General features: G+C 43.0%; 1 protein-coding gene across 38 annotated transcripts in view; it reads left to right on the forward strand.

Moving 5' to 3' along the window:
* Window positions 1–16,765, forward strand: part of PUM1 (pumilio RNA binding family member 1) — a 136,452-nt gene that overhangs the window by 43,801 nt on the left and 75,886 nt on the right. The window lies entirely within an intron of this gene.

Below are 16,765 nucleotides of genomic sequence, written 5' to 3' on the forward strand. Positions count from 1 at the left end.
TTTTTTTTTCTAGGCTCGGAAGTAATAATAGCTACAAAATATTGAGTGTATACAATTTTCCCAGAACTATGCTAATCACCTCATGTATGTTACAGTTTTTAGGGTGGTCCTGCAATATTATGATGCCCTTTTTTTTAGATGGGGTGAACAAGGATTAGAGAAGTTAATGTAATCATTAAGCCTCTGTTTGAACCCAGATCTCTTATAACTCAAATCCTGAGTTTTTCTGGTTGGTTTCTGCATATTCACAGTCTACTTATTCAAGATTTAGCTTCAGATATCAGCTCCCCTATTAAAGCTTTTTTGCTCCCTCCCATTAGAAGCTATGAAGGGGAATTCAAGTAGCAAGTGATTTGTAGTATTCTTACAAAGATGATACAAATGATGATCTGCGGCTTATCAAAGCCCCAGATGATACCCAGATGGTCTGGGCTTTATCTTTTGCATACTGGACTCTCAAGTACTGTTTCAACAATCATGGCCCAGTTTGTTTTATACATAATGATTTGTGTATATACGGTGATGTTTTCTTTTTTCTCATACAAAAGTTTGTTGAGGGTGGGGCTTCAGCTAATAATGTGCTTTGTAAACAATAGCTGCTAAATATATCGTATTGAAAGAATCATATATCAGTAAATATTTTTTCCTAAGCATAGTTTCCTCTTTATTTTTCCTTTTACATCAGAAATTGGTATCCTTGTCTATCCCCTAAGGGAGCTCAGTTCAATTTAGTAAATATTGGTTGTATTTTCTGTTCACATGACTTTTCTGCTCTCAGGGATGTTGGAGTGTACAGGGAGAGAATAAAGAACAGACAAAACTGAAAGCATATATTCAGGCTGTCTGCAAATATGTACATTTAAAAGCTATTCATTAGCTACTTTTGCAAAAATATAGAAGACAATAAATCAGCAGTGCTGTTAACCCAAATTGAATCCGATATATAAAGGCATTTTTAAATAAAGGATCTTTTGTTTAATATAGTTGTTACGTTGTTACAGATCGATGGTACTTTCTCTGGGCCATCTGTTGGAGCATGGAAATATATCCTCATTATATATACAGTAACCAGACATAATGATGTTTAGAAAAATAGAATTACTTTTGTTACATTGCTTTCTCAAGCTGGTATTAAACTATGTTGTGTGTAATTCCTTCTTGGTTACTGTAACCTTGCTAATAAGGAACCAGAACATCAAAGCAAATCCATTGTATTTTGATTAATTGGTGCATGATGTGGTTCTCATTGTGGTGAAGCATGTAGCAAAAGTTTATTTTCTGTGTTGTATTCCCTATATACATAGCAGGCATATCTATGAAATATTTGTTTCCTATAATGAAGGAAAAGGGGAACTCAGGATTGAGATCCTTGTCTTTTTCAGATCAAAAATTTAAAATTCCCTGAGGCTAACTGGGTGTGGGTTCATTAGAGTATTTGGTCCCATCTTGATGCGGAGTATTCTTTGTTATCTCAGTTGGGCTGTTTGCTTCCTGCTTTGGGGGTGTGAGGGGGTCATGAAGTAATCTAGATGTTCTCATCATTGTATTTGTGAACTTTACAGTATCCTGAGGGGTCTGGAGCTTATCTTTTGTATACTGGGCTCACAAGTACTGTAATATGTAATTATTAAAGTGAAGACCTATTATAAAATGAATGTGGTTATGCTATAGATCAAACCATGTAGTCAAAATAAATTGTTATACCAAAAAGACACTTGCGCTTGCATGTTTATTGCAGCACTATTCACAATAGCACAGACGTGGAATCAACTTAGGTGGCCAGCAACAGTGAATTGGATAAGGAACATGTGGTACACCTACACCCATAAAAAAAGAGTGAAATTATGTCCTTTGCAGCAACATGGATGCAGCTGGAGTCCATTATCCTAAGTGAATTAATCACTGGAACAGAAATCCAAATACCACATGTTCTCACTTGTAAGTGGGAACTAAACATTGGGTACACATAGACATAAAGAAGGGAACAGTAGACCCTGAGGACTCCAGAAAGGGAAAGGGAAGGAGGGAGGCAAGGGTTGAAAAACTACTTATTGGGTAACTATGTTCACTATTTGGGTGACAGGTTCAGTTGAAGCCCAAATCTCAGCATCACACAATATATTATAGCCATGTAACAAACCTGCACATTTGCTCTCTGAATCTAAAAAAAAAAAAAACCTTGTGTAGTTTATTCATATGTAAAAACACGTGACCTTATTTATAGGTAACCTGTAGATAACATAACATCCCTTATATGCTGTTCCTGTATCATGCAGAAAAGCCCGATTCACTCTGGGAATTTCATCATTTTATCAACATACTTTACTGTCAGTCTGTCAGGTTTTATGAAGACAGTAGAGAAGTTTCTTGGCTCTGTTCCATTAACAAAATGTGAAGGGTATAAAGAAACCTTTACTTTCAGATTCAGACGGGCACGTGTATGGGAGCCTGTTCAGGTTAATTCATGACAAAATAACATGGAGTGTAAGGTGCTAACAGTATTTCTGAATGTTCTTTAATGGACTTGCTTTATGAAAGTATGAATGATATCTTTTGATGTGCTTGGTTTCTAGGATGAAGTCGTTGACAGACAGGGTTGTATTCTTTGGTGTGTGCAGAAAACAGGAAAACCCTGTGCGTTTTGAAGTTTAATGGTAGTCATCAAGTTGCAATTCTATCTAATATCTAATTTGTGGTTGTCCTAAAATTTGTTTATTTATTTATGTTTTTGAGACAGAGTCTTGCCCTGTTGCCCAGGCTGGAGCGCAGCGGCACTATCTTGGCTCACTGCAACCTCCATCTCCTGGGTTTAAGTGATTCTCGTGCCTCAGCCTCCCAAGTAACTGGGATCACAGGCGCCTGCCACCACACCTGGCTAATTTTGTACTTCTGATAGAGACGGGGTTTCACCATATTGGCCAGGTTGGTCTTGAAAATCTGGGCTCAAGCGATTCGCTCGCCTCAGCCTCCCAAAGAGCTAGGATTACAGGCATGAGCCACCACACCTGACCTGGTTGTCCTAAAATTTAAAAGCTACCAAATTCTTCTTATCTCAACTTGATTGCTCTTTTTGCTCTTACTGTCGCCCAGCAGCCTATAGAGGATCTTCAGGGCAGCCTCAATACCCTTTGAATGCATAAAACTTAAACTTTTGATACTATATGCACACATTTGGATCTGTTTGTGTTTTTATTTTTTATTTTTGAATTTTCTTTTTCTTCATGTACCCTACAGGAGACTTAATGGATTCTGTTTTCATTTAGCTTTTGCACTCAGCTGTCTCTGCAGAATAGATTCCTAATTAAAAGAACTCCAGTGATAGACTGGCTTATGTATACTTAGTGAATTCATTCTTGATCATCATAATGGGCAATGACTCTTTTGAAATTTATACCTTTTATTTTGTTTTACTTTATTTAAAAATTTTTTTTTCTTTTTTTTTTTTTTTTAATTGATCATTCTTGGGTGTTTCTCGCAGAGGGGGATCTGGCAGGGTCACAGGACAATAGTGGAGGGAAGGTCAGCAGATAAACAAGTGAACAAAGGTCTCTGGTTTTCCTAGGCAGAGGACCCTGCGGCCCTCCACAGTGTTTGTGTCCCTGGGTACTTGAGATTAGGGAGTAGTGATGACTCTTAACGAGCATGCCGCCTTCAAGCATCTGTTTAACAAAGCACATCTTGCACCACCCTTAATCCATTCAACCCTGAGTGGACACAGCACATGTTTCAGAGAGCACAGGGTTGGGGGCAAGGTCACAGATCAACATGATCCCAAGGCAGAAGAATTTTTCTTAGTACAGAACAAAATGAAAAGTCTCCCATGTCTACCTCTTTCTACACAGACACAGCAACCATGCGATTTCTCAATCTTTTCACCACCTTTCCCCCTTCTTTCTATTCCACAAAACCGCCATTGTCATCATGGCCCGTTCTCAATGAGCTGTTGGGTACACCTCCCAGACAGGGTGGTGGCCGGGCAGAGGGGCTCCTCACTTCCCAGTAGGGGCGGCCGGGCAGAGGCGCCCCTCACCTCCCGGACGAGGCGGCTGGCCGGGCGGGGGGCTGAGCCCCCCACCTCCCTCCCGGACGGGGCGGCTGGCCGGGCGGGGGGCTGACCCCCCCACCTCCCTCCCGGACGGGGCGGCTGGCCGGGCGGGGGGCTGAGCCCCCCACCTCCCTCCCGGATGGGGCGGCTGGCCGGGCGGGGGGCTGAACCCCCCCACCTCCCTCCCGGACGGGGCGGCTGGCCCGGCAGAGGGGCTCCTCACTTCCCAGTAGGGGCGGCCGGGCAGAGGCGCCCCTCACCTCCCGGACGGGGCGGCTGGCCGGGTGGGGGGCTGACCCCCCCCACCTCCCTCCCGGACGGGGCGGCTGGCCGGGCGGGGGGCTGACCCCCCAACCTCCCTCCCGGACGGGGCGGCTGGCCGGGTGGGGGGCTGAGCCCCCCACCTCCCTCCCGGACGGGGCGGCTGGCCGGGCAGAGGGGCTCCTCACTTCCCAGTAGGGGCGGCTGGGCAGAGGCGCCCCTCACCTCCCGGACGGGGTGGCTGGCCGGGTGGGGGGGCTGAGCCCCCCACCTCCCTCCCGGATGGGGCGGCTGGCCGGGCGGGGGGCTGACCCCCCCACGTCCCTCCCGGACGGGGCGGCTGGCCGGGCGAGGGGCTGACCCCCCCACCTCCCTCCCGGACGGGGCGGCTGGCCGGGCGGGGGGCTGACCCCCCACCTCCCTCCCGGACGGGGCGGCTGGCCAGGCGGGGGGCTGACCCCCACCTCCCTCCCGGACGGGGTGGCTGCCGGGCGGAGAAGCTCCTCACTTCCCAGACAGGGTGGCAGCCGGGCGGTGGGGCTCCTCACTTCTCAGACGGGGCGGTTGCCAGGCGGAAGGTCTCCTCACTTCTCAGACGGGGCGGCCAGGCAGAGACGCTCCTCACCTCCCAGACGGGGTCGCGGCCTGGCCGAGGCGCTCCTCACATCCCAGACGGGGCGGCGGGGCAGAGGCGCTCCCCACATCTCAGACGATGGGTGGCCGGGCAGAGACGCTCCTCACTTCCTAGATGGGATGGCGGCCGGGAAGAGGCGCTCCTCACTTCCCAGGTGGGATGGCGGCTGGGCAGAGACGCTCCTCACTTTCCAGACAGGGCAGCCAGGCAGAGGGGCTCCTCACATCCCAGACGATGGGCGGCCAGTCAGAGACGCTCCTCACTTCCCAGACGGGGTGGCGGCCGGGCAGAGGCTGCAATCTCCGCACTTTGGGGGGCCAAGGCAGGCGGCTGGGAGGTGGAGGCCGTAGCGAGCCGAGATCACGCCACTGCACTCCAGCCTGGGCACCATTGAGCACTGAGTTAACGAGACTCCGTCTGCAATCCCGGCACCTCAGGAGGCCGAGGCTGGCAGACCACTCGCGGCTAGGAGCTGGAGACCAGTCCGGCCAACACAGTGAAACCCCATCCCCACCAAAAAAACAGAAAACCAGTCAGGCGTGGCGGCGCGCGCCTGCAATCGCAGGCACTCGGCAGGCTGGGGCAGGAGAATCAGGCAGGGAGGCTGCAGCGAGCCGAGACGGCAGCAGTACAGTCCAGCTTCGGCCCGGCATGAGAGGGAGACCGTGGAAAGGAGAGGGAGACGGGAGAGGGAGACGGGAGACGGGAGACGGGAGACGGGAGACGGGAGACGGGAGACGGGAGAGGGAGACGGGAGACGGGAGACGGGAGAGGGAGACGGGAGAGGGGAGAGGGAGACGGGAGAGGGAGAGGGAGACGGGAGAGGGAGAGGGAGAACAATCAAATCCCCAACATTCTACATGTAGTAGGTGCTCCTATTTAAAATTTTTGCGACAGAGCCTTGCTCTGTCACCCAGGCTGGATTACGGTGGCATGATCTTGGCTCACTGCAACCTCCGCCTCCCAGGTTCAAGCAATTCTCCTGTCTCAGCCTCCCAAGTAGCAGGGACTACGGGTGCATGCCATGACACCTGGCTGATTTTTTGTATTTTTAGTAGAGATGGGGTTTCACCACATTGGTTAGGCTGGTCTCGAACTCCTGACCTCAGGTGATCCATCGGCCTCCCAAAGTGCTGGAATTAGAGGCATGAGCCACCACGCCTCGCCAGCCTTTAATTTTTTTTATTTTTATTTTTTTGAGATGGAGTCTCTCTCTGTCATCCAGGCTTGAGTGCAGTGGCGAGATCTCGGCTCACTGCAACCTCCACCTCCCAGGCTCAGATGATTCTCCTGCCTCAGCCTCCCAAGTAGCTGGAATTACAGGCATGCGCCACTACACCCAGCTAATTTTTGTATTTTAGCAGAGATGAGATTTTACCATGTTGGCCAGGCTGCTCTTGAACTCCTGACTTTAGGTGATCCACCACCTCGGCCTCCCAAAGTGCTGGTAATTCAGGCATGAGCCACCGCGCCTGGTAAAATTATATAGCTTAAAAAAACAAAAACAAAAACACTTGCTTTGAAAAGAGTCTCTCAGCAGCAATTTTGTCCTTGCCCCTACTTCCACAGTTCCTTTTCTTACCATTTCACATCTGGATTACTACATTGGCCTCTTTGCTTAGACTCCCAATATTCATTTGCTTTCCTTCACCCCATTTTATGGAGGACTGTCAGATCAATCTTTTAAAGATAAATTTTATAATGTTACTACTGTTGCCTATTGGATTAGAGCCCTAGGGGTGCTTTTTGTAGTCTCACTGGCAGCTGACATTAGTGATTTTTCACCCTCTTCTTATTGCTACCCTGTGTTGATGGCCAGTTTCCAGGTGGGCACCTGCTCCACTTGCTTTCATTTCTGCCTACCTTGGTTCATTGTAGAAGGTCCTTTGCACTGTCTCACTCACTCTAAATCAGGGTTGTCCAGTCTTTTGGCTTCCCTGGACCACATTGGAAGAATGTGATCTTGGGCCACACATAAAATACACTATCACTAGTGATAGCTGATGAACTAAAAAAAAAAGAAGAAAAAAATCGCAAAATAGAATCTCATAATGTTTTAAGCAAGTGTATGAATTTGTATTGGGCCACATTCAAAGCAGTTCTGGGCTGCGGGCTGGACAAGCTTACTCTAAATTCTGTCCCCTTCTTTAAGATACTTCTTGACCATCCTATCCCAGGTTCATTTCTTCATTGGTGTGGTTGGTTACTCTTCCTTTCTTCATCTGTAGTAGGTTGTGAATTTTAGCAGTCTATACTCCATTATTAGGCAGTGTGCTTATCTTAAAATTACGTGTCCGTTTGACTCTGGTTTTTCTTTTTAATCTTTTAAGTTCCTTCAGGGCAAAGAATGTCTTTTACTGCTTTTTTTTGTTTTTTCCAATAGTGGCTAATGCAGGCTGTGCATTTTAGGGTGTGTGCAAGTAGTACTTTTGGGCATCAGCAAGTACTTCAAATACTGAAATTTATTTTTTCAATAGTCAGAAAAGCAGTGTTGATTTCCCAGTTGTGGGAGAGAAGATCAGATTACCTCATCTTGTCCTATACTCTGCGATCTCCTTGATTTCATCCTTAGTGGAGGAAGTGTTATTTAAAGGCATTAGATACAGGTATCAACAGTGCTTATAAAAGGTGCTTAATAACCTGGGAAAACCTTTAAAAAATCTGTTAATTTATATACTGCATAATTATAATTATGCAACAGATTAAAGTTTGCTTTTTTTAAAAGCAGTATATTAGATTTCAGCCAAAAGAGGCATTTTGTTAAGACACCACCATGTCTATGGTAATCTGTTTTCAGTAGTAACCATTTGAAACAACAGGGTAAAAATTTTAAGCAGTAATTACTGCATGCCAGATTGTGATGATACCTAGTAGAGAAATATGAAGAAAATTATTGGAGATGTTGATTCTTAGACAGTTTTTTTGGTGATTTGAATTAAATTAGTGAGAACACAAATTTTAACATTTAACATCTTTACATGTAAGTATTGAGTAACTGATTAAAGTGGATGCACTTCACTCTGCTTATATGTAGATTATTTTTAATACCATGAATATATACATATATATAAATGCAAAACGAGAATTTGGAAGATCTTATTCCTTCACTGAAAGAGAAGGTGAAAACTTAAAAATTCTTTGCTTTATATACTTATTTTTAATTAAAAAAAACTGGCTTGTGATGGAACACTCAACATTTTTAACATTCCTTATTTAAGCAACAATTTTCAAAATGAGTTGGAAGTTTATTACAGGTTGGGTATCTCTTACCCAGAATACTTGGGACCAGAAATGTTTTGGAATTTTTTGATGTTTGGAATATTTGCATAATAATTACTAGCTGAACAGCCCAATCTGGAAACATGAAATCTGAAATGCTCCAGTGAGCACTTCCTTTGACTGTCACATTGGCAATCAAAAAGTTTTGGATTTTAGAGCATTTCAAATTTTGCATTTTTTTGGATTAAGGATGCTAAGCCTGTATCAGCTTGCTTAAAAATATTTGAAATTTAGGACATGAGCTCTCTTCTTAAAATTGCTATTAACTTTTGCCCTTTTGAAATTGTATTGAAGTGGCCAGGCGCAGTGGCTTATGCCTGTAATCCCAGCACGTTGGGAGGCTGAGGCGGGTGGATCACCTGAGGTCAGGAGTTCAAGACCAGCCTGACCAACATGGAGAAACCCCATCTCTACTAAAAATACAAAATTAGCCAGGTGTGGTGGCGCATGCCTGTAATCCCAGCTACTCCGGAGGCTGAGGCAGGAGAAATGCTTGAACCCAGGAGGCGGAGGTTGCGGTGAGCTGAGATCGCATCATTGCACTCCAGCCTGGGCAACAATAGAGAAACTCCATCTCAAAAAAAAAAAAAAGAAAAAGAAAAAAAAGAAAAATAAATAAATTACATTGAAGTGGCTGGGTGTGATGGCTCACGTCTGTAATCCCAGCACTTTGGGAGACCGAGGTGGGCAGATCACGAGATCAGGAGATCAAGACCATCCTGAGTAACACGGGGAAACCCCGTCTCTACTGAAAATATAAAAAATTAGTCAGGCGTGGTGGCAGGTGCCCGTATTCCCAGCTACTCAGGAAGCTGAGGCAGGAGAATGGCGTGAACCCGGGAGGTGGAGCTTGCAGTGAGCCGAGATCATGCCACTGCACTCCAGCCTGGGCAACAGAGCGAGACTCCGTCTCAAAAAAAAAGAAAAAGAAAACGAAATTATGTTGAAGTGAAATGTATCTGCTTGAGAGATATGCCTTATTTATTTGCAGTGAATTTCAGACCACCATAATCTCAGTTTTATTTATGAGAGAATTAGTTGAAAATCATAACAAAAGTATATTTTGAAATAAGTAATCCACAATCCCAGTGCACTAACAAACACTCTTCTGCTTTTATTTTTCTTTCCAGTCTTGATCCAAAAGGGAAGAATGCATGAGGAGAAGCAGTCTTTACATGTACAATTTTGTATTTTACTTTTAAAATTTAATGTTATTTTATAAATATTACATGTAGTCATTATGGCTATTTTTGGTGAGCTTACATTGTTGTACTACAACTTGTTTGCTTGCTTATTTATTTATTTAAAGAGACAGGGTCTCACTATGTTGCACAGGCTAGTCTTGAATTCCTGGCCTCAAGTGATCCTTCTGCCTACCAATATGCTGGGATTATAGGTGTGGGCCACTGCACCAGGCCCACAGCTAATTTATTGTTGAATACTTAGTTTGCAGTTTGCTTTCAACTTTTTTTTTTTTTTCTGAGACACAGTCTTGCTCTGTCACCCAGGCTGGAGTGCAGTGGTGTGATCTTGGCTCACTGTAACCTCCGCCTCCTGGGTTCAAGTGATTCTGCTACCTCAGCCTCCCGAGTAGCTGGGATTACAGGCGCCTGGCCACTACGCCTGGCTGATTTTTGTATTTTTAGTAGAGACAGGGTTTCACCATGTTGTCCAGGCTGGTCTTGAACTCCTGACCTCAAGCAATCCGCCCGCCTCAGCCTCCCAAAGTGCTGAGATTACAGGCCTACTTTCAACTTTTTTAATTCTTTTTTTTTGAATTTTAATGTTTAAAAACAGAGATTGGGTCTTGGCATGTTGCTCAGGCTGGTCTTGAACTCCTCAAGTGACCCTCCCACCTCAGCCTCCTAAAGTGCTGGGGTTACAAGCATGAGCCACTGCATCCAGCCTCGACTTTTTTTTATTCTTACAAACACTTTGAATGTAGATTTTTTTTTTTTTTTTTTTTGAGACTGGATCTTGCTCTGTTACCCAGGCTAGAGTGCAGTGGCACAATCACGGCTCACTGCAGCCTTGACCTCCTGGGCTCAGGTGATCGTCCTACCTAGGTCAGCCTCCTGAATAGCTAGGACCACAGGCATGTGCTACCACACTTGGCTTTTTTAAGTTTTTGTAGAGATGGGCTGTCACATGTTTCCCAGGCTGGTCTTTAACTCCTAGACTCAAGCTATCCTCCTGCCTCACCTCCCAAAGTGCTGGGATTGCAGGAATCAGCCATCATACCTGGCTGTGACTTTTGATACGTATGTAGTTTCTGAGGCCCTTCCAAAAGAATTACGCTAACCAGGAATGAATGAACTTGGCTTTTCTTAAAGATATGTTTTAATAAGTTAAAGCTTTAAATAAAGCTTTAGTATAACTTAGTATCAGTATAGTTCTTAGTATTTATAAAAGCACTTCATATACTATCTCACAACAACAGTCTGTGGTATGGAGAGACCACATAAGTTGTGAAAAATACAAAATTTTTACAAGTAAGACTACCACATGTGATTATCAGTGGTTACCAATCAAACTTCCTCATTTCAGTTAGTTCTGAAAGGTCCTTTCTCTGAGTTGATGTCATCTTCTCTTAATGTACTGAGAGTGTGGTGAGATATATACTAAGAGATTAATAATTGTTTTGGTTGTTGGTCTGTCTTACCAGCTAGTTAAATATCAAGCATTTGTTTCCTGCATTGGCTGCATTCCAGTGAAACTAAGCTTGTGTTGTAAGTTAGAGATGCTAGATAATAACATGATCAAACTGATCACGTCTGCAAGGTTGTAACATCCATATTAGTAGTATTTCTTAAGATGCTCAATTTCTGCTCTGAGAGATGCTCTGTGCAGCCTGTATTGAGTGTGTAAGCAGTTACCTAATATTTTATTCCTTTTGAGTACAGAGTAGTTGCTGGAGAGCCCCTTTACTGTTGAGATCATCAGTAAACCTCATTGATAAATCCCTATTCAAATATTAGTGGCGGTATGGTCAAACAAGTCCAGGCAATAATTGTCTTGCCTCTGCAGTTCCTGAAAAGCCGTAATCATGGTTCTTGTAGTGTTGTTTTGTTGGGGTAGTTAATGTAATGAGGTTTGTACTGACATGGCCTAGGTGATGCCATGATCACTGTGTCTGATAGTTTGACATAGGAGCATTTCATTGACAAATCATTAGTATTGTGATGTCTATTGGCTGCTACTTTGCTCTTTTAAAGAAGGATAGTAGCTGATTTTTTGTTTACTGTTTCAGCATTGTATTATGTCATTACATGTGTTATCTCTTTCATTGTACACAATAGGTCATTTTATAGGTGAGAAAAAGCAGAAGAGGATAAAATTCACACAGCTGGGATTTAAAGCTAGTTTAAAATAAAGTGATTTCAGAGCATTCATGGGTCTTTATCACTGTTCTTAAAATAAGAAGCTTAGAGTTTCTTGATATTCTCCACTTTTTATTGTCTTAATCCGTGTTTTAAGGGTTCTTGGTGTAGGAGTTTATGACATGATTGATTGTTAAGTGTTAAGTGTGGTTTTGCGTATTGTTCTTTTTTGTTAGATGGAAAGGAAAAAAGGTGTTTCCAGACAAATTTAAAAGAAGTGTCTCAAGTGGCTGACATTGCTTGTAAACCAGTGCTTGACTTCTATTTTGTTTTCCAGAAGCCTCATAGATAAGCTTACTGAATTTTTTTTTTTTTTTTTTTTTTACTTTTCATAAGTTTTTTTATTTTATAAACTTACGATTCAGGATGGGATAAACAGTGTACGTGTGTGTGTTTCTCCCAGAGATTTGAGAGCACACACTATTGGTGGGGCAGTTAGGAATTCCACTTAATGTTTCATTACAAGAAAGAGTACAAGGTCTATTTATTTTATTGCTGGGGATGATAGGACTCCCCAAGTCATGGTTCTCAGTTTGTAGATCTTGAAATGGACTGTTATTACTAATTCAGATGATTGGGTTGTGATATTGACCCCACACTAACCAGAACAAGAGGCTAATGTATGAAAACCAAAATGCAGTCTGCTGATTTTTTTTTTTTTTTTTTTAAGGAAAAAAAACAACTCTTAGATGGACAAGGATGGTTGTGTTTGGTGATTGGCATGGTTGGCTATAGGAGGAAGCCAGTTCCTTTAAGAAGGTGGCTTGGTAAGCAGAGTTGGAGCCAGGGAGATTACTTGGGTGTTTTTAGTGTCCAGTGTAATTAAGCTACTATCTAACCAGATGCATTAATTGCTTTGATAAGAATAGGCTTCTTTGTGCATCGTATGCCCTGCCCTTAAATGTGTCACCTGGATAATACTGGCTACATCTGATTCCTTGGGTCTCTTTTGCTTTTGTTGGACCAATTCCTAATTCCTGTTATCTTCTTTTGGAATTGTCACATCATTTAATCATCTTACTGCTAAGTTATTCTTTAAAACAAACTCTGTACATCTCTCTTGTGATCTGTTACTTTTCGCCTTGTCAAAAAAACCAGTCTTTATTTCCAAATTCTTGATGGGGTGGATAGGAACTATCTTTTTATAGGTTGGATGCATTTACATTTTTGGTTATTGTGTGTTAAGTGAAGATTTGGCAACTGCTGGTATTTATGCCAGTGGGTTGGCAAACTAGGATATTTTACCCAACGCTGTGGATGATGTTACCTCCAGAGAGCTTACTGTTGAATTTGAAATTGTACTTGGATAACACATTATCATTTGGTTTTATAATTCAGTAGTTTCTAACTCCTTTTAATATGATCACATTTGAACAGTTAGGTATCTTTTAGCTGACTGTTGAATATAAGTGATTGCTACTAATTCTCAGTAAGCTCAACATGTCTAAATTGATTTGATTTTGCCGAGTTAAAAAAGCCAGTCTTACTTTTTTTCAATTGAAAAGGATTTTAGTTTCATCACTTACATTTAAATATTAGAAATGGAACAAGAAGTGTTTCTTGAAAACAGACTCCTAAAGAAGTGTTTCAAATATACAAAAATACTTCCACATATTCACAACTGTGTTATTGCTGCTTAACAAATCACCCTAAAATTTAGTGGCTTAAAACAGCACAGTGTGTGTGTGTGTGTGTGTATGTGTGTGTATTTTAAGAGATAGGGTCTCACTCTGTTGCCCAGGCAGGAGTGCAGTAGTGTAATCGTAGCTCACTGCAGCTTCAAACCTCTGGGCTCAAGGAGTCTTCCCACCTCAGCCTCCTGAGTAGCTGGGACTGCAGGGGTGTGCCACCACTCCGGACTGATTTTTAAAAAGTCTTTTGTAAAGCTAGAGTCTCGCTATGTTGGTTGCTAAGTCTGATCTTAGACTCCTGGCCTCACCCTTAGAAAGCACTGGGATTACAGGTGTAAGCCACCATGCCCTGCCTAAAACAAGACGGTTGTTTAAGCCTCATAGTTGCTATAGGTTAGGAACCTAGGCATGACTTTCCTGAGTCATCTGCTTCAGGGTCCTTCACAAGCTGCAGTCATGATTTCAACTTTGGCTGCATTCATCTCAAAGCTTGCTTGGAGAAAGGTCTGTTTCCAAACTCACTCATGTGGTATCAACCATCAGAATCCATTCTTTGCTGGTTGTTGGACGGAGGATCTCAGTTCTTAATTGTGTGTAAATGACCCAGGGCAGAGGCAGAGTTCAGTGGGAAGCTGCGGAGCAACAGCTTTGTATATGTAGCTGTTGTCCAGAGATGTCTCTCTCTTGGCTTCATGTGGCGTCTGTATAGGGCAGCTCACAACATAGCAGCAGTCATCATCAGAGTAAGCAATCAGGACAATAGATAGAAGAGGACAAGCAAGATGGAAATCACAGCTTTTGTAACATCTTGAAAGGAACATCCCATGACTTGTCTTATGTTATTTCTTAGAGGCATGTCATAGGTCTAGCCCACAGTCAGGGGAAGGGGATTACTCAGGTTATGAGTACTTGTAAGTGAAGATCATTAAGAGTCATTTCAGATGCTGCTAACCACAGCAGTTGAGTATAGACGCATATGTTTTGGAGGAAAGGGAGAAAGACTGAGTAAGATCCAGAGACTTTTAAGAGCTTTGCTAATTTTGCTTCTGTCTTTGCCCAAGCACCTTGGTTCAGTCTTTTGCTTTCTTTTTTTTGCCACAGTGGCAAAAACCACACTTTTGCACCAACCTAATAGCACTTTGCTTCATGTTTGCTGTATTGTTGTTTCCTTTTGAGAGAATTTACCCTGAAAATAGCCTTGCTTATGTGTTCACCTGCTTCTCCTGGCTTTGCACATTATGACAGCCTGGTATACTATCATGAAAGGTGACAGGATCCCAGAACTGATTTTTGAAGCCTTGAGCTGAAAGGCTGCTGCTTTCTGTAAGCAATTTTACAAATTATGGATAAGACTATATTTACATATGGAGGCTGGTACTTTTGGAAACTGTTCCTTGAGGTGTTTTGTTTTTGTTTTTGTTTTTGTTTTTGTTTTTTTGAGACAGAGTCTTGCTCTCTTGCCCAGGCTGGAGTACAGTGGCGTGATCTTGGCTCATTGCAACCTCTGCGTCCCTGGTTCAAGCAATTCTTGTGCCTCAGCCTCCCGAGTAGCTGGGACTACAGATGTGCACCACCATATGCAGCTAATTTTTGTGTTTTTTAGTAGAGATGGGGATCTTGCCATGTTGGCCATTCTAGTCTCGAACTCCTGACCTCAGGTGATTCACCTGCCTCAGCCTCCCAAGGTGCTGGGATTACAGGCGTGAGCTACCATGCTGGGCCCTGTTCCTTGAGTTTTAAATAAACATTTACAAGTTTCTGTGAGGAATGAACTCTTAAAACATTTAAAGGACAAGAATGGTTTTGATCACCTTAGCATTCTTTGCACTATTATGTGGAGCATAAAACAAGTGAGACCCTCCTTAGGCTGACATTCTTTCTTCTGGAATACAAAGGAGTAGTTGCTTTTGCTTTGCACAAAATACGGGAGAAAAAAAATCAGAATTTTAATTGGAGAAAGGGTATAACCAATGAGGAAAGAAATTTTATTTGTATCTTCGGACAGGATTTTTTTTTTTTTTTGAAGATGGAGTCTCGCTCTGTTGCCCAGGCTGGAGTGCAGTGGCATGATCTTAGCTCACCGCACCCTCCCACTCCTAGGTTCAAGCTAGTCTCCTGCCTCAGCCTCCTGAGGAGCTGGGACTACAGGCACACACCACCACGCCCGGCCAATTTTTTTTTTTTTTTTTTGTATTTTTAGTAAAGACAGGGTTTCGCTGTGTTAGCCAGGATGGTCTTGATCTCCTGACCTCGTGATGCTCCTGCCTTGGCCTCCCAAAGTGCTAGGATTATAGGCGTGAGCCACCACGCCCGGCCTTGCAGGGGACAGGACATTTTTGAGACTAAAAGGAGAAAAATAAGTTTAAAAATAATTCTTGAATTGTCCTTTGCATAGTTTACATTAATTTTCAGTATCCCCTCTGTGACCTGGTTTGACCGCTATTTTGCCTAGGTGTGATGTTTTTGAATACATTATTGAGAACCTGTTGTGCTAGGCACTCATCTACAATATTTCTAATCATCACAGCAACTTGAACGATATTTTCTTCATCAATAAAAAGAGAATGAGGTTCAGGGCAGTTTGGTAAGATTTCCTAGGGCACTTCAAAGTTGTCCAGTTTAGTGCTTCCCGACCCTAATGCTACCGTCGATCGGGGCTCTTTCCCATTTTACCCTGATCCTCACCCTCCCCCAAATGCCCTTAGGGTAATAAGTGGTACACCAGGAAGACTGCTACTTATAACTGTTCATTTTCAAGGAAACTTAGGTATCTGTGCAATTAAATACCAGACAAATGTTTTTTTTGTCTCAATCTTGTTTAATTAGTAAACAACAAATTAGGTCCTTAAGAGCAAAATGTATGGCAAACTGCTTTGGTCCAGGCAGTAACCCATGTCCATGAGATAGATTATAGAGCCACTTAAAGGTAGATGAAAATTATGCCGAGAAACCCAGAAATTAGATTTGGGAAGCAGAGATTTATTTTAGTGAGAGCAGAGTTTAATTATTTTTCCATTATCATTGGGTTATGGGTTAAATCGGAAAGTTAAACCTTTATCGTCAAGGAGAGGAAATGTTTTGTGCTTTCTGGTTTTTTATTGTGTTCTTCTGAGAAATTCAACTCTCCAGGTATTTTTGTGCTCAAAAATGGTGGTTAAATACTGTCTCAAACATCTTAGTTTCCTGTGTAATAGCAGTTGAAAACATAATTAGAGGAAATAAGAGGGGGCATTTTAGTCAGTAAAGCTGATGACCAGAACCAAGAATGATAGAGTTCTGTGGAATTTTACTTTGTAAGCCTGGTCACTGGTGCTTTGATCTTATGCAAAACTGTACTGTGTTTTGCTTGAAGGGTACTTTGCATTTTTTTGTTGAAGCTAGTATAAACTTCTCATGTTGGCTTATGGCCAGCGATCCCTGTTTCTCTGAAGCATGGAGTGATTTGTGAAGTCACTTTAATGGCATTACCAAGTATTGTTAAAAAATTAATGGAGGTTAGGAGATTTTATTTCCCTTCCAGTAATGAAGGAATAGC

The sequence above is a fragment of the Pan paniscus genome, chromosome 1 (genome assembly GCF_029289425.2).
Source record: "Pan paniscus chromosome 1, NHGRI_mPanPan1-v2.0_pri, whole genome shotgun sequence".
NCBI classification, from domain to species: Eukaryota; Metazoa; Chordata; class Mammalia; order Primates; family Hominidae; genus Pan; species Pan paniscus.